We start from the raw sequence: 23,625 nt of genomic DNA on the forward strand, positions 1-23,625 counted from the left end.
TAAAATACTTACATATTTTTTGCTTAATATATAAAAGATGTAATAGATCTTAAATGAAGAGAGACTTTTGGACCCCAAAACTCTACTGGCAGGAAGCAAGCTAAGAAACTACTCACTTTGGAAACATCTGGTATCTTTCATGAAGAAAGAAAGGTAAAACTAAAAGTATAGAAGGCAAGGCTGACAATTTCAAAGAATTATTCCCAAGCTTGAGACTTCATCAAGAAACTTCCGATATTTGCCCATCTGGATCTCAGAATTCCTATGAACCAGTGACACCTTTGCATCTTCCCCTTTTCACGTTTTAGAACCAGACTGTCTCTAGCAGTTATCCTATGCCTGTCCCCACTGTACACTGGGTATTGCAGGCGGGGGAGGCAGACTGAGCAAAGTGTACTCAAAGAGCTGCGCTTAAGGAAATCGAAGGAATCCCATCTAAGCCTGGACATGATTGAGATGATGAAATTCTGCACTTTGAGATGATAAAGTACCAGAATGAGACATGGGAGGCCTTGGGAAGCTGTGGGTGTACTCTGCATGTGGGAAGGACATGAACCACTGGGGCCTGGAGGGCAGACCATGGTAGCCCATTTCCTCCCTACTGTTATTCACATCTTCATGTGGTCTCCTCCCACAAAGTACCAGAGTTGACCAGTAAGACCAATACTCAACAGGAGAAGATTATAACGTTGTAGCTTCCACCTTGGGTGCTCTCTCACTCTGTCAGATCCCTCACTCTAGAGAAGTCATGCTGTGAGCAGCCCTATGGAGAGGCTCAAGTGGTACAGAAGTGAAGCTTCCTGCCAACAGCCACATGAGTGAGCTTGGAAGCAGATCTTCCAGACCCAGTCAAACTACAGATGACTGCAAGCCAGCTGGCACTGTAACTACAAACTCATGAAAGATCCTAAACCGGAACCACCCATAAGCTGACCCTAAATTTTGGACTGTAAGAGACTGTGTGAGATAATAAACAGTTTTCATTTTAAGCTGTGAAATTTGGGGATAATTTGTAACATAGCACTAGACAATGTATAGTTAAATCCCAAGTGAACACCACTAAAGCTCCCAGATTCATTCATTCTCATCATCGATGAATTGCCTACTGTTTTTCCAATTCAGTAATAATTTATTTTCTATGTAAGGAAGGAGCTTCCTTCAGATTTACCAAAACAAGAATGCTTTCTTTTACTGTCTCTGTATTTAAAAAAAAAAAAAAAATAGTGGAAAATTAGCTTACATAACAATATTTTCAAAATTAATGGTTGATCTGGCTGAAAGTCTTTCTTCATTGAGAAAGAGAGAAACCTTACATTTTTAATCAGAACAGTTAAAAACACAAACATATGCTTATTTGGATAAAACTAATTATACATGTTTCTTACTGAAGAAAATATTCAGAATAAATAAGCTTGTTTTCAATAGTTTGTTTTCAACGGTAAAATTGAAATGCCTAGTTTCTTAAAATTTGCAGTATTCCTAAAGCAGATAAAATTTCCACCATTATATCACTCACACTGTTCCAAAATTATAAAACACTACCTATAAACAGTAATACTCTAATTGCAATTACCTGTCAAATACATTAGCACAAACCGATTTATCATATTAGTAACCTAGAAAAAAGTAGGCAAGATTCTAAAAGAACAATGATGAATAAAAAATGCTTTGATGCTGGCAGAAAAAGGTCCAAATTGGTCTCCAGTAAATCCAATTTTTGTTGGATCCTAGAACCAAACCGAGAGCCATCCTGTTTAAGTTCAGGACATAATACAACCTACAGGAAAGACCCGACCACTGCCTTCACAGCAGCTTAAGGAAGATCACTGTGGTAAAATGGGATTAAAAAATCTAATTTACAGGATAAGATATCAGTTTGCAAGGGAGTCTACAACCCAATCACCATAGACATAAGGAAAATAAAAATGAAAGTGTGCAATATAGCCACCGAAAGGCAAAGACAATTACCCATGTTAAAGTCTGTATAACCCGAGAATCAAAAATTCAAAAGTCTATAGGCACCAAAAAGTCAACAGTCAATACAGGCGGTGAGGCCCTAAAAGTCATAAGCTTACAATGTATGAATGTGAAGACTGCAACAAACTGGAAAACACATAGCTCATTTCAAGGGAGTTGCAATTTGCCCCACTGTTGCTGTAAGAATGAAGACCCAGTGTGACTGGAACTTTCTATTTTTCAGGAGAAACCAAAAACCTGGATTTTTACTTAAATTAGCTGAAAACTAATTTTATAGCATTAGAAATTGTACAGGTTCATTTAGCCTGGGGATCTCCATTTTCCAAACTCTATCCGATGCAGTATTATGGAGGGTACCGTTATCTAGTATTCTCCCATATAGCTCAACAATATCCAGGGCAAAACAGAAATATCAGTAATAAAATCACTCCAGTGACTGCTTAGAAGAATAATAATAATTTCCCAGAAAGCGAAATCAGGCCAAAAGTAATTTCTAAAACTAAGCCTAAAATAAATATTCCAACTATATTAGAGGATGTTAAACCAAATTAATTTCCAAACTACTTGAGTTAGTACTAGAATCATTTCCATAATATACATAAAAATGATACCATGAAGCATGGTTAGTTCACATCAAGAGGGTATGTCACTATCTCACCATCAATCAAATTTTAAAACTTTTTTCAGGGGTGCCTGGATGGCTCAGTCAGTTAAGCCTCTGACTCTTTTTTTTTTTTTTTTTAATAATGTTTGTTTATTTTTGAGTGAGACAGAGCACAAGTGGGGGAGGGGCAGAGAGCGAGAAAGAAGGAGACGGAATCCAAAGCATTTTTTTTTTCATTTTCTTAATGTTTATTTTTGAGAGCGAGAAAGAGTTAAGTATCTGACTCTTGGTTTTGGCTCAGATCACGATCCCATGTTTCAGGGGTTTGAGTCCCGCACTAGGCTCTGCACTGAGCTGAGGAGCCTGCTTGGGATTCTGTCTCCCTCTCTCTCTGCCCCTCCCATGCTCACTCTCTCTCAAAATAAATAAATAAATGAACATTTTTTTTTCAATTAATTTACCTTGAGTTATGATCTTGGTTACAATTCTAGCCTGCCAATAGTGTAAACAAGGCACACAAACCAAGCTATGCTTACAGATGAAAAGGGTATCAATCACACTCCTTCCGTACCTTAGATATTAACTCTGAATAGTTGTTGTTTTTTTTTTTTTTTTTTAAAGAGAGGTAGTATGTTTAGCCACATATTGTATCATTCTTGCTGCTTCCTTATACCAAAACACATATAAGGGTGATGTGATGAGCAGGGGATAAGAATATCAGCTACATCCCACAACAACAGTTAATAGTTAAATTGTTGGGTATTAGTTGCGATAATTTCTGTAATGAGCTCTTAAAGGAACTTACAAGGGCCCAAATACACAATCTTAGTCTTATTAGCATCTCTCCAACCTTTGAACAAATCAACCCTAGGTATGTTATCAATCTAGACTATGTGTAAAATAAATATCCTATCTGCTATACAGAAATGGAAACAGACATGCCTGGGTGGCTCAGTGTGTGTCCAACTTCAGGTCAGGTCATGTCTCATGGTTCGTGGGTTCAAGCCCTGCATCAGGCTCTGTGCTGACAGCTCAGAGACTAGAGGCTGCTTCGGATTCTGTGTCTCCCTCTCTCTCTCTGCCCCTCCCCCTCTCATGGTCTGTCTCTCTGTTTCAAAAATAAATATATTTTTTCAATTTTAAAAAAGAAATGGGAACATACAATAAATACTTTGCTTCAATTTAGTGATATTTTTCTCTACAACAAAAATTGTTTACATCATCTATACTGCAAAAATGAACTATTAGCCTGCAACGGAGACACCAACGCAGTATCACAGAAAGCAGCACAGTACTGCTGTCTCTAACTTGTCTTTGACTCAGCTGTGAAACCTTGAGCAAGTCAGTCATCTGCCATCTCATCTGTACCAAATTAATCAATTTTAATTTGGCAAAGAGTGATGAGCAAAACAGTGGTACAATTTTTCATTCACTACTTTAAATTAAAGCAAAGTAATTGGCTTAAATGAGCTTTATAACTGAAATAGCTTAAGGTAGTACCTCAAGAGTATTTTTTAGACAATGACAGCGTACAATACAATCAACAGTTTAAAAGAAAAAGTGTTACCTTGAACTAATGGGCCATTAGCTATTGTGGACCAAAAAATTCTTTCTTAAACAAATAATCTAAAAAAAACCTTTTTACCAATGCTGAACACTGTTAATTTACACAATTATTCATTAAATGACTCAATTAAACCTCATTACTCTACGGATGGAAATAATGTGATACATGGTCTAGAAAACTTCGTTTATTCCTGTAGGACTGTATACACTGCACACCTTTCAAACATGACTACTGAACCAGATGGACTGATACACACATTACCAGATACACAGTAGGTCTTACTCAACTACTGAAGGCCAAGTGGCTGACTTCAGCACCAATCACATGCTGAGATGTACCTGGCGATTTGCTCTCTCTCACCCTATCCTCAATCCCATTCCAATCTGTAGAGCTATATACTGTCTGTCACCTTGCTGGATCTTATCTCCTCTGCTGCCAGTTTTACTGCTTATTGTCTATCACTGTTACTGATGTCCTCTGCCACTCTCCACCAACTCACATCCCACTGCTATATTGCTATTCAATACTTCTTTTCTCTGTTGCACCATCTTTATCTCTTCTGTTTCCAGGCCTTCTCAGTTTCCAGAAAAAAAGAGATCTACTTCACAGGCACAGTCAGTCAATCAATATACTCCCTTCCTTCTGATTAAAAAGAAAACAAAAACAAAAACGAAAAAAAACATCAAAGCAGGTCAGGATGATCCTTGGCTTTTCTGAACTGTTTTCATCGAAATCTAATATTCAAAAAGTTCATTCACTGTTACAAATGATGCTTTATGGTCTCGTTTATTCCTAAGTTTGGAGTTACGGCAGATACTTGGTCTATAGATAATAGAAGCTTTTACCATTATAGTATTTTAGGGTTAAAAAAAATCAACAGCAGACATGAAGGCTGCCTTCTTAACCCTTAAAAGGTTCACCAAAAAACAAAAACAAACAAAAACTCCAAAAATTTCTAGCAAAATAAGATCTTAAAATAAGTGAATAGTACTCCAAAGAAAATATACATAGGGCCCTAAAGCATATAAAAAGATGTTTAACTTCTTTAGGGAATCATTAGGGAAATGCAAATCAAAAACACAGAAGATACTACTTCACACCCATTAGGATGACTACTATCAAAAACAGAGACAGAGAGAGAGAGAGAAAGAGAGAGAGAATATGTTTGGCAAGGATGTGGAAAAGTATTGGTAAGGATATGGAGAAACTGGAACATCTCTGCATTGCTGGTGGGAATGTAAAATACTGGAGGTACTATGGATAACAGGAAGGTAATTCCTAAAAAATCAAACATGGAACTGACATTTGATCCAGCAATTCCACTTCCGGGTATATATGCAAAACACATGAAAGCAGAGAGTCAAACAGATATTTGCACATTCATATTCAGAGCAACCTTATTCACCATAGACAAAAGGTGAAAGCAACACAAGCTTCCACAGTCAAATGGATAAAAAAAAAAAATGTGGTATACACATACAGTGGAATATTAGTCGACCTTAATATTGTATGATTCCATTGATATGAGTTACCATAAATAGAGACGGGAAATTCAGAGACAGAAAGTAGACTGGTGATTGCAAGAGGCTGAAGGGAGGGGAAACAGTCAATGTTTAAAAGATACTGAATTTCAGTTGTGGAAGATGAAAAGCTCTGGAGATGGATGATAGTGATGATTGCATAACAGTATGAATGTGTTTAATACCACTAATATGTACAGTTAAAAAATGGTTAAAATGGTAAATTTTGTTATGTATATTTTACCACAGTAAAAAAAAAAAAAAAAAAAGGAATGAAAAGTAAAGTTCACAACAGGGCAGAGAAGTACTTGCTACTTAGTTATCCATCACTACTGTGCAAATTTTATCCGACTCTGTAACAGCACAGGTAATGTATCAACTGAATAAATGACTTTTAACTTTGTTAGTGCTGAAGGAGAGCATGGAAACCTCTCTAAACATCTAAAGATTTCAGATACTCCTCAAGGAGGTCTGGGAAAGTTTAAAAAAAAAAACAGTCTGTCAATAAAGAAGGTTCTCTCATGCACACATCAAACAACTGAATAAATACTCATTTTCAAGATATTTAAACTCTAATGCCTTCATGCCTACATCATTGCTATTCTAGGAGACAACAAACATACTTTGCCTCACCACCTTTGTTATCCTAAGAAACCCATCCCCACATACCTGCAGAGTGCAGAGGTCACTCATTTCATTCTCATGTCTAATCGTTTCCTTATCAGAGAGGCTAATCTTGACCACACTATGCAAAATAGCATCCTCTGTGATTCCCTCTCTTCATAAAGGGCTTTATTTTTTCTTCACAGCTTTTATCAATATTTGATATACATTTACTTGCTCATGTTTTTTCTCCATCTACAATAATGTAAATTCCAGGTGCACAAGGACTTTATTTTGTTCACTATTGTACTCTCAGGACCTAGAACACCACCTGGCACACTGAAGGTGGTCAATAAATATTCATTACATGAATGAATAGATGGATGTTCACAGCGTAACTGATCATATTTCCTTCTTGGTCTTGGTACTATTCTACCACCTACCAGCCTTGCAACAGCCACCAGCCTCTGCCTCAAAGACATCCAGAGTACCCTGCCTTTCACAGGTTAAGTGGGAGGAACACCAGTTTAAAAATCAGAAGCCCGGTACCAACACTGACAGTAATACCTTTATGAGGCACTTCAGACAGTGCTTGCTTGCTCTGTGAGTCAGTTTTTAAACACCCTAAATAAATGAATACAGTATATCTGCCCTTGCAATATGGGATAAAGAATAAGGATAAAGAATTTACCTCTAACACTGCTTTAAAACAAAAAGATACCAAGTATTGCATATAACAAACATCACATTGCACCTATTTTGATAAACATTACGAGGCACTTGCTAGTGTGCAAACGACAGGATTTTCCCTCTGCCAACTTTTCAAAGGAGGTGGAAAAATAGAGAAATGCAAGAACACTAGCTGTTAATAAATATCGCTAAAATTTAACTAGTTACTTGGCCTAACAAATACACACTCTGGAAGATTAGAAGAATATGTTACATCTCTGGATGAGGGAGGGAGAAGACTGCTTCCATTATATATCTAACTTTATTTCAAAGTCAAAAGTTTAAAAATTCATTCCAGTCAAATGTCCCTTCAGAGCTCAAGCATGTTACAAGTTGTGAGCGAATTTTATAACTGCATTTTAATCTTCTGTTTGCAGTGAATGACTTCTGGTAAAGCTTCGGCAGTTAATTATAATTTTGTAGGGAAAAAAAATGTTTAATCAGACAATAAATACCATCCCTCCTAAGAAAGCGTACGAGGGCCCATTACTCTGTGGTCTCCAGAGCTTAACGAACCCCACATGTTCAGTTGTAACGAAAGTCATCCAGGGAACACACGTGTCCTGCCCCGCCTAATAAGTGGAAAGAACAGGTGGAACTGCTCTTCAGCGGGGTCCCGGGACAGGGGACACCTGCGCGCAGGGCACACGGCGTGCGCCGTGAGCAGTCTAGGGCCACAGGGCCAACAATCCCCGCCCGACACCGACCAGGCCAGCCCTTCCTCTAATTTCCGCCCGGGCCTGCCCCCGGAGCTCACATCCCCGCAAACGCAGGTCCTACCTGAGCTCTGCCCCCAGCTACAGGGCTGCGGGGGGAGGCGGGAGGAGGCGTGGCCTTCCAGCTCGCCAGTGGAACTCCCTCGTGCGGTTGTTATGACTTTCCCTCTCGGGATCCGCGCCCCGACCAAGTTCGAGCCGCACTTCCGGGGTCCGCAGAAGACTGAAACGTCATTGCGCATGCGACGGCGGCGGCGACAATCCGGAAATGGGCGGAGCCCAGTCGCTCGGTTGGTTCCTGTGGCGCTAGGTGGGCTGGGAGAGAGAGGCTTGTGGGAGGTAAGAGTTTCACTGTTCTTTTCCCCTTGGCCCTGCTCGCTTTTTCTTCACCTCTTCTTCTGAAGCGAGAGACCCCGCTTCTCAGGTATCCTCAGAGACGGGGCCACCTTGAAGTCTCGTTCTCCAAGAGAAAATTTAAAAATATGTGCGGGACTGTCCAAGCAGCTAATTTCCCACTCTCCCACTCATGTTTTATTCAGCTTTACCCAGTCCATTCAATTCCAGAAAAGACAGGAGGTGGCAAAGTCTAGATTTGGAAAAGTAAATTTACTTCAAAGTTATGATTTATAAAGTAGGACATTAAGGTTGGGCACCCCGACCCTGCTCTTTTCCCTATCCCCTGAATACTAGTGGGATAGATTGGAAACAGTTGTGGAAACCTGTAGTCACGTGGCTAAGAGGAGTTTGGTTGTAAACGCAGGCTTCTTAGCAAAATTCCTGATAGTGAAAATTGCCCACGAAAATCCTTTAAAAGGCCCACAAAGTACAGAATGCGTATGTTGAGCATAAAGTCTAGATCTCTAATTCTGCACACTTGAATATGAGACCTTAGGTAGTTTAAAGTTAGAATGAAAGGAAAATTTGTGTATTGATACCTGGTCATTTAAACAATCCGGAGATATCCAAGGGGCAACTCTTAATCTACAACTTAACCATTCAGCAGTGTTTGACACAGTTAATTACATCCTTTTTTTTTTTTTTTTTTTTGAAACTTGAAACACATTCCTGATTTAACTTTTGTGGAATCATGGTGCGCTTTTGATTCTCCTTTGATAGATTCTTCCTGATTTCTAAATGTTATGCTCCAGACCTACTCCCTTCTTTATCTGTCCTCATTCCCCATGTGATCTCATCCATTCCCTTCATTGTCTTTTACATAACTTCACTATGCTGATGGCTTCCAAATACCCATATCTAGCTCTGACTTCTCTGATTACTATACTCACATGTCCAACTTCTTATTCAGCATATTACTAGGATATTTAACATGCACGTCAAGCTCTATATTTTCTACTTCCAAAAACTTCCTCTTGCATATCTCTCCATCTCAGTAAATGACACTTGGATTCTTCCAGTTGTCCATATTATCCTCTGATTTCTCTTTCTCCAACATCCCACATCCAATTCCTCAGCAAAATATGTTGACTGTCTTTTCAAAGGGCACTCTAAATCTAATCAGTTCTCAACACCTCTACAGCATTATTCATCACTGGAGAGTGTAATTGTCTCTTAATTGTTCTACAGGCTCCTATTTTTGCTTCCCTACAATCTAGTATCCATCTGGCAGCTATAGAATCTTTTTTTTTTTTTGTAAGTTTATTTATTTATTTTGAGAGAGACAGAGACAGCATGAGAGGGGAGGGGCAGAAATAGAAGGGAGAGAGAGAATCCCAAGCAGGCTCTACACTACCAGTGCAGAGCCCAACCCCAGGCTCAAATCCACAAAACCATGAGATCACAACCTGAGCGGAAACAGTCCAAACCGAGAATCAGACGCTTAACCAACTTACGCACCCAGGCGCCCCTATAGAATCCTTTTAAAATGCATGTAGGGGCACGTGGATGGCTCAGTTGGTTGAACATCTGACATTTTATTTCAACTCAGGTCATTATCCCAGGGTATGGGATTGAGCCCCATTTTGGGGTGGGGCGGGGGGGAGCTTCTTGAAATTCTCTTTCTTCCTCTGCCCCTTTTTCCTGCTTGTGTGCACTCTCTCAAAAAATAAATAAATATAAAATAAAGTATATCAGAATTTGTTACTTCCCTGTTCAAAACTTTTAAGAGCGTCTCTACTCGAATAGAAGAGAATCCAAAGTTGTTTTCACAAAAGTATAAGATCCTGCATGTTCTGGCCCCTGGCCACTCCATGCTGCCACTGAGGAAGAGGGTTGTAAGAGATTTTGAGGTGGGAGAGTGGGGCACGAAGCTTGTCCAGTAATCTTGGAGTTTGGGAAATGGCAGTCTGAAAGGTGATTATGCAACTCTCTTACCTGGAAATATTTAAAGGAAGGAGACTAACTGAGGGTGCCTGTGATGACAAAGAAATAAGTACTGTTGAGTTTTCCCGACAGCTAATAGACATAATGGTACGTGGCTGCTGTATTTGTTTTCTAGGGCTACCAATAACAAAGTACCTTGAAGAAGGTGGCTTAAACAACAACAAAATTATTGCCTTATATTTCTGGAAATTAAAATGAAAGTATAGGTAGTGTTGGTTCTTTCAGAGTGCTGGGAGGGAAATTTTGTTCCTTGCCCCTCTTCTAGAATCTGGTGGTTTGCTGGAAATCTTTGATGTCCCTTGGTTTGTAGATGCATTATCCCAATGTCTGTCTTCTCATGGCATTCTCCCTATTTATTGTCTCTGCATCCATATTTTGCCATTGTATGGGGACACTAGTCATATTGAATGAGGGTACACCCCAATGAACTCATTTTAGCTTGATGATGTCTCTTATGTCTCTAATGACCTTATTTCCAAATAATGTCACATTGTGAGGTACTGGGCTTAGGACTTCATTGTATCTTTTTTGAGGGGACACAATTCAACTCATAACACTGTTAGAATTGTTTTGAAGAAGAGAAGCATTTCCAGTAGAATGAAAGAAAGGAAAAGCAAACCAAAGAGCAGAATGATGTTGTATGAAGTAAGCCATCAGGAGAGGATCTGCATGGGAATTCTGACATGCAGCCTGGAACATTCATTCTGTGTATCTGGGAATGGCAGTGTTGGAGTTCCTGAATTTGGGTGAATCTCCAAAATGTACAAAAAGTACCTTCTGACAGAAAGCATCAGCTCTTGGGCATTTGTTACAGTGGGCACCATGGTCTCTGTTTAAAATAGCTTTTTCTTCCCGTGCTTAAGCTGATGCTAATGGATTTGAAAGTAACAGAATGAGTATGGGACATAGAGAAGTAAAAGGTCAAGGAATCAAGACAAAACAGGTTTACCCTCTTCCTTTCAGTCCTATTTGTGGGCCAGGCCTGAGCTGGGAAACAGGATACTCTGAAGTGACTTACACATTTCTAGTTCAATACATATGGTTTGGAGCCTGGAGGTCAGTCACTTCCATCCTCACAATAAGAAAAAAGCTGAGCAAACTAAAACTCAGCAGCTCTTTCTAGATCCATGAAAGAATGGAGGTCACCAGGAAAACTGACCACCAAATTGGAGAGACAGGCATTTAAAGAGCACAGTTTAGAGGGAGTTGGTTTGAGTTGGAACACCTAAACTGTGATTGACCTTTGCTGGAGGCTCACTGTGGGCTACCTTGAGGATCTAAACTCATGGACTAGCTTGAAAGTTAAAAACTTGAAGTGGTACCGCTTGTTGTTGTTGGGGGAGGGAGGCCACCCACATTTTTGTGAGTTTTACCTTCAGGAGCCCTGTCAAGTTCTTACTGTGAAGATAGGGGAGAGGAAAAGTGACCATTTTGAAATATGCCCAGAGCTGTCTGTTTCCTTTATCAATCCTACCATTAAGGCAAACTATTTTACCTAACCAGTCTAGAGGACCGAAAATACTCAACCCCATCCCACTCCAGCCTTTGAAGTGGGGAAAGTGGACAACATGCGGGGAACAGTAGGAGACGGCACTCAGATGAAAACACTAAGGGAGAATCAAGGAAATGCTAGAAAACCAAAACAAACACAATGGAAACAGAAATGAAAAATATGTTTTTTTGTTTTGTTTTGTTTTGTTTTTGCTCATAAGTAGACTGGACTCAATAAGAGAAAGAATGTAGGTTAAAGATATGTCAATAGAAAGTCCTAAAACAAATACAAAGAGAGAAAAAAAGAATGAAAAAAATAGAACAGAATATCCAAAATGTGGGGAAATGACAATATGTGTAACATAGGCATAATGGGAATATTGGAAGAAAAAGAAAGAAAGAAGGAAAAGAAAAAAAATGAACATTTTCTAAAATTAATGCAGATACAAATCCACAGATCCAGGAAGCTTAGAGAACTGCAAACTATAAAAAAAAAAACTATTAAAAAAACATACGCATACACCTGTGCATATGTTTAAAACAGCAGAAAATCAAGAACAAGAAAATACTGAAATCAGGGGAAAAATAACCTTGCTTAAGGAGACAGAGATAAGAATTGCGTTGGACTTATCTTCAGAAACTGAAATATTTAAAGTGTTGAAAGAAAAAAAAAAAGCACACCAACCTAGAATTTGATATCCAGTGAAATTATTCTTAAAAGGTAGAAGAAAAGTAGACTTTTTTAGACAAACAAAAACAAAGGGAAACTGTCACTAGTGGACATGACCTGCAAGAAATGTTACAAGAAGTTCTTCCAAGAGGCGGAAGTGTTATAGGTCAGAAACTTGGATCTACATAAAGAAACAAAGAGTTTTAGAGAAAGAATAAATCTATTTTTCTTATTCTAAGTTGATCTAGTAGATAACACTGTTCAAAATAATAACAATCAAATTTTATTCTGTAATTAGAGCTTGTGGATAAATGAAATGAATGGCAGCAATGTTCTAAAGGACAGGAGGGAAGAATTGGAAATCCTCTGTACTTTCACTAGCCATGAAGGGTGTAGTGTTACTTGAAAGTGGGCTTAGATAAGTTGTAAATGTGTATTGCAAACTCTAGGGCAACCACTTGAAAAAGTCATAAAAAAAAAAAAATCTGATATGCTAAGAGGGAGAGAGGAGAGAAACTGAAATCATATAAAAAATTCAGTTAAAATCAGAGAAGGCAGAAAAAAGTGGAAGACACAACATTAAAGGACAGAAGCAATGGCACAATTAATAGAAAACATTTAAAGTGACTTTAAGATCATATTGGATTTTTAAATTACTAAAAAATGAGATATTAGGAAATATCCTAATGTGACCAGAAAAGCCATAATGCATGCCTAGCATAAAATCCAGGGTTAGGAAAAAAGATCTGGCAAAGCAGGTTTAGATTATAATAGTAGGAGAAAATCTAGGTTTTTCTGCTTGTTACCCACATCCCCCAAGTGCTGTACATTCAATATATCAATTTAATCCAAATATATCTGTTACAAAAACTATAAAGTTTGAAATGTTATGTCTGTAAAAATCACGTTTTCAAGGTTGGAATGGTACTTCCCCATTGGGATATTGGGAGTCAGTATATCTCTTCCCTGTACTTTTCCTCTTTTATTAACTTCCCCTTCCAGTTTATATCTAAAGTCTGAAGTTCTCTGTTTCTGGTTCTCCACATTTACTTCTATAAACACAAAACTTAAACGCTCACTCTTCTTCATCTTCTTCATTCTAATCCTCTTATGTACTGATGTGACTGTTGGGGGCAACCTGGTTATTCCCAAATATCCTCAGAAACTTATTCTCCCTCTCCATATTCACTGAAACTTGGTATGTCGGATGTTAAATGTGGTCAATGAGCTTTTAAGATAGATTGCCACATCCTTGTAATGAGCCTTCTTACACACACACACACGTTACATTACTGTAATAAAGCTTAGCTATGAGTACAACTATGTAATGAGTCCTGTGAGTTCTAGTTAATCTCCAAATGTTGATGTAGTCTTGAAGACTCCCCCAACACACTTAACCATTCTGAAAAGACAAACAACGAACTGATCTGAAAATGACTCATTGTTGCAATCATCAGACAAGACTTTAAAAAGCTATTATAACTGTGCTTAATGACAGAGGGGAAAGTGTACTCATACAGAATGAAAATACAAGAAATCTCGGCAGAGACATAAAAAGTATAATGAAGAGCCAAATGGAAATTCTATTATGGAAAAATAAAATAATATGAAATGTTTAAAAATCCACTGGTTGGGTTTAACAGCAGGATGGAGATTGTGAGGGAATCAATGAACAGATAAATCAATGAACAGATAAATACGAATGTATCATACCTTACACAATACATTTCTCAGAACCAACAATAAAGAGAAGATTTGGAAAGTCAGAATAGGATGACACATTCAAATAGGGGAACAGCGATCCACATGATCACTATCTTCTCATCAGAAATAGTGGAGGCCAGAAAAGATTGGATCATCTTTCAAGTGCTGAAATAAAACAGCAGCCAGTCCAAAATTCCATATCTAGTGAGATCTCTTCAAGAATGGTGAAATAAACATTTTTAGGTAAAGCAAAAATAACAGACTTTATCACAAGCAGATCTTCAAGAAATGCTAATTAAAGGGGAAGTAAAACCATACAGAAATTTAGATCTTGAGGAGGAAGCATTAGAAATAGAAAATACCTCAGTAAATATGTTATTTTTCCTCTTAATTTCATTAAAATACATAGAACTTTAAAACAAAAATTTTAATATTGTCTGGTGAGGTTTATCATGTTGATGTAATACATATGAAAGCTGTATTAACAAAGGGCAGGATGAGGTAAGTAGTAAATGATCCTATACACTCTATAGAAAGTTAAGAATATATGTTTTAATACTTAGAGAAACCCCTAAAAAATGCAGAGGAATAGCTACAAAGCCAATAATTAAAATGTGTAAGAATGTTCATAGAAGTTTTATTCATAACAGTCCCAAAGTATAAACAGCCTAGGCCATCAAATTGGGGTGTAGCTAAACAAATTTTGGTATATTCATGTTGTAGAATACTATTCACATGCCTCACTTTATTGTGCTTTGCAAATAATGCATGTTTTACGAATAGAAGGTGTGTTGCAATCTAGCATTGAGCAAGTCTATTAGCACAGTTTTTCCAACAGCATTTGCTCACTTCATATCTCTATCACATTTTGGTAATTCTAGCATTATTTTTTTTAATTTTTTTCATTGTTCTATCGGTTACAGTGATCTGTGATTGTTGATCTTTCATGTTACTATTGTAATTGTTTTGGGGTGCCACAAACCATGCCCATATAAGACAGTGAGCTTAATTGATACATGTGTGTGTTCTGACTGCTCCACTAACCAGCCATTCCCCCGTTCCTCTCCCTCTCCTCAGCCCTCTGTATTCCCTGAGACACAATGGTGAAATTAGGCCAGTTAATAACCCTAAAATGGCCTTTCTTTTTAATGTTTATTTATTTATTTTGACAGCACAAGCAGGGGAGGGGCAGAGAGAGACAGAGAGAGAGAATCCCTAGCAGGCTCCACAGTGTTAGCACAGAACCCAATGTGGCGCTCCATCTCACAACCTATAGATCATGACCTGAGCTGAAATCAAGAGTTGGGCGCTTGACCAGCTGAGCCCCCCAGGAGCCCCATTTACAATGGCCGTTAAGTGTTCAAGTGAAAGGAAGAATTGCACATCTCTGACTTTAAATCAAAAACTAGAAATGATTAAGCTTAGTAAAGAAGGGTCGTTGAAAGCCAAGATAGGCTGAAAGCTAGGTCTCTTGGGTACAGCAGTTAGCCAGTTTGTGAATGCAAATGAAAAGGTCTTGAAGGAAATTAAAAGTGCCACTCCAGGGAACACACAAATGAGAAGAAAGTGAAACTGCCTTCTTGCTGATAGGAGGAAATTCTAGTGGTCTCGATAGAAGATCACACCGGCCATAACATCCCCTTAAGCCAAAACCTACACCAGAGCAAAGCCCTAACTCTCCTTAATTCTATGAAGGCTGAGAGAGGTGAGGAAGTTGGTAGAAAACAAGTTGGAAGCTAGCAGAGGTAGGTTCATGAGGTTTGAGAATAGAAACCATCTCTATAACATAAGAGAGCAAGGTGAAGCAGCAAGTGCTGATGTAGAAGCTGCAGCAATTTACCCAGAAAATCTAGCTAAGATGATTCATGGAGGTGGCTGCACTAAACAACACATTTTCCATGTAGACAGAACAACCTTATAATGGAAGAAGATGGCATCTGGGACTTTTATAGCTAGAGAGAAGTTAGTGCCTGGCTTCAAAGCTTCCAAGGGCAGGCTGACTCCTTTATTAGGGGCTGTGCAGCTAGTGACTTTTAAGTTGAAGTCAGTGTTCATTTACTATTCTGAAAATCCTTGGGCCCTTAGGAGTTATCTTAAATCTGCTCTGTGTTCTATAAATTGAACAACAAATCCTGGATGATGGCATATCTGTTTACAACATGGTTTACTGAGTATTTTAAGTCCACTCTTCATACCTACTATGAAAAAAAATTTCTTTCAAAATATTACTGTTCAGTGACAACTCACCTGGTCATCCAAGAATACTGCTAGAGATGTCCAACAAAATTAATGTTTGCAACCCTACTAACACAACATCTGTTCTTTAGCCCTTGGATCAAGAACAAATATCAACTTTCAAGTGTTATTTTAAACATTGCATTCCTAAAGGCTATATCTGCCATAAGTAGGGAGTCCTCTGATATATCTGGGCAAAGTCATTTGGAAACCTTCTAGAAAATATTCACCATTCTGGATTCCATAAATAATAGTTGTGATTTGTGGGAAGAGGTAAAAATATCAACAAGAACAGGAGTTTGGAAGAAGTTGATTCCAGCTCTCTTGGTTGACTTTGAGTAGCTCAAAACTTTAGTGGAGGAAGTAACTGCACATGTGGTGAAAATAGAGAACTAGAATTAGAAGTGGAGCCTGGAGATATGACTGAATTGTTGTAATCTCATGGTAAAACTTTAATGGATGAGAAGTTGCTTCTTAAGTATAAGCAAAGAAAGTAATTTGTTTAGCTGGAATCTACTCTTGGTGAAGATTCTATGAAGATTGTTGAAATGATAGCAAAGGATTTAGATTATTATATGAACTTAGTTGATTAAGCAGCAGTAGGGTTAGAGAGGATTGACTCCAGTTAAAGGAAGATATATATATATTATATATATATATTATATATAATATATATATTATATTATATATAATATATATATATACACACACACATATATATTATATATATATATATATATACACACGCATATATACATACACACACACACACACACACACACACAATGTTGTCAAACAACATCACATGCTACAGAGGCAAACTTCATTGTCGTGTTCTAAGAAAGAAGACCCCACCCTTCAGCAATTATCTTCCTGGTCAGTCAGCAGCCATCAACATGGAGGTGAGACCTTCTAGCAGAGAGATTATGACACGTTGAAAGCTCAGATAATAGTTAAGAGGGGTACCTGGATGGCTCAGTTGGTTGAGCATCCAAGTCTTGATTTTGGCTCAGGTCGTGATCCCAAGGTCATGGAATCAAGTCCTGCATTGGGTTCTATTCTGAGCATGGAGCCTGCTTGAGATACTCTCTCTCTTTCCCTCTGCCCCACTCCCCTGCTCTCACTCTTTCTCTCTCTAAAATAAAAAATTTTTAAAGATACTGGTTAGCATTTTTAGCAATAATGTATTAAGGTATGTACATATTTTAGACATAATGCTCTTATATAATTAATAGACTACAGTGTAGTATAACTTTAATTTGCACTGGAACACCAAAAAATTCATTTGACTCACTTTATTCTGACATTCACTTTATTGTGATAGTCTAGAACAGAACCTGCAGTACCTCTGAGGTATATGCCTGTACTCAGTAACAGAAAGAAACAAGCCACTGATAACAACAATGAATAAATCTTAACAGTATATTTCAAAGTTTTTAAAAAGCAAAAGTTAACTTTCTAAGAATATTAAATAATATAAGCAAAAGATTGCAAATTCCAAACATGAGAAAATATGTTTGCCAAAATAAATAACTTCCATTCTTTTTAAGAAAAAAATTTTTTAACATTTATTCATTTTTGAGAAACAGAGGGACAGAGCATGAGCAGGGGAGGAATGGAGAGAGGAAGACACAGAATCTGAAGCAGGCTTCAGGCTCTGAGCTATCAGCACAGAGCCCAACACGGGGTTTGAACTAATGGACCATGAGATCATGATGTGAACTGAAGTTGGATGCTTCAGGTGTCCCAGATATGCCACTCAGGCACCCCAATAAGTTCCATTCTTACAGACACTAAAAGAAGACCTTGATCTGTTACCTTACGTTATACACAAAAAAATTCAAAATGGGTCATACACCTAAATGCAAATGGTAAAAACAATAAAGCTTTTAGGAGAGAATATAATAACTTCATGTCTTTGGGATGGGCAAAAACCTAAGTTGCAAAAAGAATGAATCAGAAAAGATTAGTAAATTGGACATCACATTTTTTCTTAGTGGAACCACTGTCTCATGAGTAGGGAAAAGATGATCTGGGTTCCAGTATTTTTAAAGTACCACACCTAAGATAGAGCTTCCATTCCATGAGTGGGAGCTGAGCAGAAGGTGAGAGCCCCCACCTCTTGACTGCATTTGCCAGAGATTTAGCCTCAGCACCAGGCAGGATGACAAATGTTGAAATCCTGCTCTTCTCAGGAAGAAAGTCTTCAGATTGGGAGGGTCCGGGTCTTTGCTGCAACCTTCTGAGATGGAGTCTCTGCCTCACTGGGAACAGTTAAGAAAGGGGCGGTTTTGGTTCAGGTACCACATGCTATAGTTTTTCCTACCAAATTTTCACGGGTTTTTCTGGAATAGATAATTTTTTTTATTTGATGTTTGTACATGGGCCATTTCCAGAGCCCTTAAATGCATTTTATTTGTTTTTGAACTTTTCTTTGAGGGAGTGTATCTGAAGTTTTATCTAGCTGTATGTTGGAAGAAAGTATCAGGTGTGCACTTTGGGCCAGCTTGAATCTCTCTTCATTTCTGGTCTGTTAATTTTACTTTTGACCCCAGCTCTGGTATTCTGGTTTTTTATTTGTTAGATTCCACTTATCAATACTACCTGGTTAGGTTAGAGATAGTGTGTTGAAGTCTGGGCTTTGCTGTGCATCTCTTTTTTTAAATTGACATCTAAATGACATAGAACATCATTTTAGTTTCAGGTGCACAACATAATTTGATATTTGTATATACTGAGATGATTACCACAAAAAGTCTAGTTACCATCCTTCACCATACATAGTTAATTTTTTTCTTGTGATGAGAATTTTTAAGATTTACTCTCAGCAACTTACAGTATGAAGTACAATATTTTTATATATAGTCATCAATTGTACATTACAACCCCATGTCTTATTTTATAACTTGATGCTTGTGCCTCCTGAGCCCCTTCACCCATTTTGCCCATCTGGTCCCATTTCTACAATCACCAATTGTTTTCTGTATCCAGGAGCTTGTGTATTGTTTCTTTGGTTTTGGTTTAGATTCCACATAAAAGTTATATACAGTATTTGTGTGTTTCTCCATCTGAGAAAAAGATCATCCATGTTGTCACAAATGACACAATTTCACTCCTTTTTAGGCTGAATAATATTCCTGTGTGTGTGCGCACACATGCATGCATTTTCTTCATCTATTAATCATTGGACACTTAAAGATTGTTTCAATGTCTTGGCTATTGTAAATAATGCTGGAATGAATATGGGACCCAATTTTTTGCTGTTGTTAGTGCTTTAATTTTCCTCAGATAAATATCCAGAAGTGGAATTGCTGGATCTTATGGTATTCCTATTTTTAATCACTTGAAGAAATTCCATACTGTTTTCCATAGTAGCAGCACCAATTTACATTCCCACCAACAGTGCATAGGGGTTCCCTTTTCTCGACACCCTCACCAATACTTGTTGTTTCTGGTCTGTTAAAACTTTTTTGATAGTGGGCATTCTAACAGGTGTGATGTTATATGTCATTGTGATTTTGATTTGCATTTTCCTGATGATTACTGATGTTGAGCATCTTTTCACATATTTCTTAGCAATCCGTTTGTTTTTGGAAAACTATTCAGATTTTCTGTTTTTCAATGAAAAATTTTCTGCTATTGAGTTGTATGAGTTTTAAAATATTGTGGATATTAGCCCCTTATCAGATATGTAATATGCAAATATTATCAACCATTCAGTAGGTTGCGTTTTCATTTTGATGGCTTCCTTTGCTTTGCAGAAGCTTTTTAGTTTGATGTAGTCTCACTTGTTTATTTTTTACTTTGTTGCCTTTACTTCTGGTGCCAAATTTAAAAAATCATTACAAAGACATGTCAAGGAACTGACCACCTGTATTTTCTATTAGACGTTTTATGGTTTGGGTCTTACATAAGGCTTTAATCCATTTTGAGTTGATTCTTGTTTACAGTATAAGGGGTCCAGTTTTGCTCTGGCATGTGACTGTCCAGTTTTCCTATCACCATTTATTGAAGAGACTGTCTATTTCCCATTGTATATTGTTGGCTTCTTTGTTATAAACTAATTAGGCACATAAGCACGGGTTTCTTTCTGTCCTCTCTAATCTGTTCTATTGGTTTTTGTGTCTCTTCTATTGCCAATACCATACCGGTTGTTTTTGTTGTTGTTGTTGTTGTTGTTGTTGTTTGGGGGGGTAGGGGGGAAGTGCATGTGCACATTTCAGTGGGTGAGGGGGAAAGGGAGAGAATCTTTAGCAGGCTCTATGCCCAGCACGGAGCCCAGTGCAGGGCTGGATCTCACAACCCTGAGTTTAAGACCTGAGCCAAAATCAAGAGTTGGACACTTAACTGATTAAGCCACCCAAGCATCCCAATACCATACTGTTTTGATAACTATAGCTTTGTGATAGAATTTGAAATGAGGAAATATACCTCCAGGTTTGTTGTTCTTTCTCAAGATTGCTTTTGATATTCAGGGTATTTTATAGTTCTATTCAAATTATTCATTTTTTTATGAAAATAATCATCAGTACTTTGATAAGGATTACATTGATTCCGTAGCTTGCTTTGGGTGTTATGGGCATTTTAACAATGCTGTTTCTTCCAATCCATTAGCACAAAATATCTTTTCATTTATTTGTGTCTTTTATTTTATTAATGGCTTAGAGTTCTGAGTGCACAGATCTTGTAGTTCTCTGGCTAAATTTATTTTTAGGTATTTTACTATTTTTGATGGGATCAAAAATGGGTTTATTTTCTTAATTTCTCTTTCTGATAGTTCATTATTGTATAAAAATTAAACAGATTTTTGCATATTGATTTTGTATCCTGCAACTTTACTGAATTTGTTGATTAATTCAAAAAGTTTTTTGGTAGTCTTTAGGATTTTTTGTATATAACATTATGTCATCTGCAGATAGTGATAGTTTTACTTCCTTTCTCATTTGAATGGCTTTTTTTTTTTCCCTTGCCTAATTTCTGTAGTTAGGACTTCCAATTCTATGCTAAATAAAAGTGGCAGGAGTTGCATCATTGTCATATTCCTGATTTCGGAAGAAAAGCTTTGAGCTTTTCAGCATTGAGTATGATGTTTGTGGTGGGCTTGTCATATATGGCCTTTGTTATGTTGAGGTGAATTCCCTCAGATTTTATCACAAATTGATGTTGAATTTTGTCAAATGCTTTTTTCTGTAACTATTTAAATCATGATTTTTATCCTTCATTTTGTTAATGTGGTATATCACATTGATTTATTTGCAGATGTTTAACCTTCCTTGCATCCCTGGAATAAACCCCACTGGATCATGGTGTATGATCCTGCTAATGTATTGTTGAATTCAGTTTGCTAATATTTTATTGACATTTTTTGCTACTATGCTCATCAGAGAATTTAGATTGTAATTTTTTGTGGCATCCTTCTCTGATTATGGTATCAGGGTAATACTGGCCTTATAAAATGAATTTGGAAGTGTTTCCTCTTCTATTTTTTTGGAAGAGCTTGATAAGGATTGGTAATAATTCTTCTTTGAAGGATTGTAGAATTCACCAGGTAGTCAGTCTGGTCCTGGACTTTGTTTATTGGAAGGTTTTTGATTATTGAGTCAGTCACCTTACTAGTAATTGGCCTGTTCCCATTTTCTATTTCTTTGTGAATCATCCTTAGTAATTTTTCTTGTTTTGTTTTTTTAAGACATTTATCCATTTCTTTTAGATTGCCAAATCTTTTCATGAGTAATTTTTCATAGTAGTCTCTTATGAGATCCTTTGTATTTGCGTGATATGTTGTAATGTCTCCTTTTTCATTTCTGATGTGTTTATTGACTCCTCTCTTTTTTCTTTTCTTTTTTTTTTTAATGTTGATTCATTTTTGAGAGAGACAGACAGAGTGTGAGGGGGGTAGAGGCAGAGAGAGAGAGGGAGACATAATCCAAAGCAAGAGTCCTCTCTTTTTCTTTTCTGTGATCCAGGAGCACAACTCACCCCACCCACCTCCAAAGTCAGGCAATGAAAGAGCATCCCTTTGGTGGCAGTCATAAAAATTGGGGCACCAAACAGGTGTAAAAGTTCCCCTCTGGGAGATAGTATGCAAAGGGAGAGTGTGTAGATGGCACACATTGGCTAGAGCAAGGCTGAGGATTTGTAAAGGTGTAGGACCCATGGAAAGAAAAAAAAAAGGTGCCCACAGATTGGAGAGAAACATAGTGGGGTGTAATGCTGGTGCCCACTTTGGGGATGGGGGAATGCCTACGCTTTTGAACAACTCACAAGTACAATGCATTGCGCTGTCTTTTTATGAACAAATGAGATTCTTTACCATAAAGTCTGGTCAGGATCAGCTGCTTCTGAGCAGTGTGGAGCAGGTTAAGTTTGAGTGTGTGAGTCTGTTAAGACTCTTTTCTCAGATCACTGTAGACTTGTGGGTCTTGTATATGCAAGCCCCGTTGTTTTTCAAAGCCAGATGTTTTGGCTCATCTCTTAGCTGCAGGTCTTAAAAGTTGAAGTGCCCTATTTGAGGTTCAAACCCTTCACTCCTTAGGAAGAAGCTGTGGTTTTTGAGTTCCCTCTTGACTGTGTATTATCAAGCCGGGGGTATGTTTTATGGTGAGCATGTGTTTCAGTCTTTCCTACCCACTTTGATGTGGTTTTTCTCATTTGCCTGATGTGTAGTTGTTTCTTAGTTAGTTTTTAGGGTTTTATTCCAAGGGAAATTGTTCCATATGTAGCTGTAGATTCAGTGTGTCATGGGAGGAGGTGAGTTCAGGATCTTTTTACATGGCCGTCTTGACTAGAACCTCACTGTGCATTTTCATTTAAAATCTGAGTCAGTTTTTTCATATTTCTATAACTCATTTTCTTATTATCTCAAGTGGGAGTCTCAATAAAATTCTAAACAGGGGCTTAGAAAGAATTTAATTGGCTATTTTATATATATTGTCTTGCAAAAAGCCTGGTTTACTGTAGCTGCTTGATAAGTGGCAGTAAATATTAAGTCCTGGCTCTTTATCTGTAGCCCATCTCTACTTCCACTTCTCAACATGGTTACCCTCATAAAGGATATTCAGTGCCTAAATTCCAATTTGTGGTGGATAGACTGCAGAGTGACTCCCATCCATCAAACTCACTTTCTGGCATCCATGCTGTTGTGTGTTCCCTTCCCCCGAGCATGGGCAGGAAGAGTGTTTTGCTTTTGACCATTAGAATTTGTTAAAGGTGATAGAATGTGCATAGTTACATGTGTTTGATTACATTACATAGAGTTGTAACATTGATCTTTCTTTTAATGTTTATTTTTGAGAGAGAGAGAAAGAGAGAATGAGAATGAGCAGGGAGGGGCAGAGCGAGGGGGCCACAGAGAATCTAAAGCAGGCTCCAGGCTGAGCTGTCAGCACAGAGCCCAACATGGGGCTCGAACCCACAAACCACAAGATCATGACCTGAGGTGAAGTCAGATGCTTAACCAACTTAGCCAC

General features: G+C 37.8%; 1 protein-coding gene across 1 annotated transcript in view; it reads right to left on the bottom strand.

Annotated features, from left to right (window-relative positions):
• Nucleotides 1-7,864, bottom strand: part of FAM172A (family with sequence similarity 172 member A) — a 424,226-nt gene extending 416,362 nt beyond the window's left edge. Inside the window, exon 1 of the mRNA XM_007078915.3 lies at nt 7,781-7,864. The gene's annotated coding sequence lies outside the window, so the exon portion shown is untranslated. The remainder of the gene's footprint in view (nt 1-7,780) is intronic.
• Between the last annotated feature and the right edge of the window lie 15,761 nt (nt 7,865-23,625).

Source organism: Panthera tigris, chromosome A1, assembly GCF_018350195.1.
Source record: "Panthera tigris isolate Pti1 chromosome A1, P.tigris_Pti1_mat1.1, whole genome shotgun sequence".
Classification (NCBI taxonomy): domain Eukaryota; kingdom Metazoa; phylum Chordata; class Mammalia; order Carnivora; family Felidae; genus Panthera; species Panthera tigris.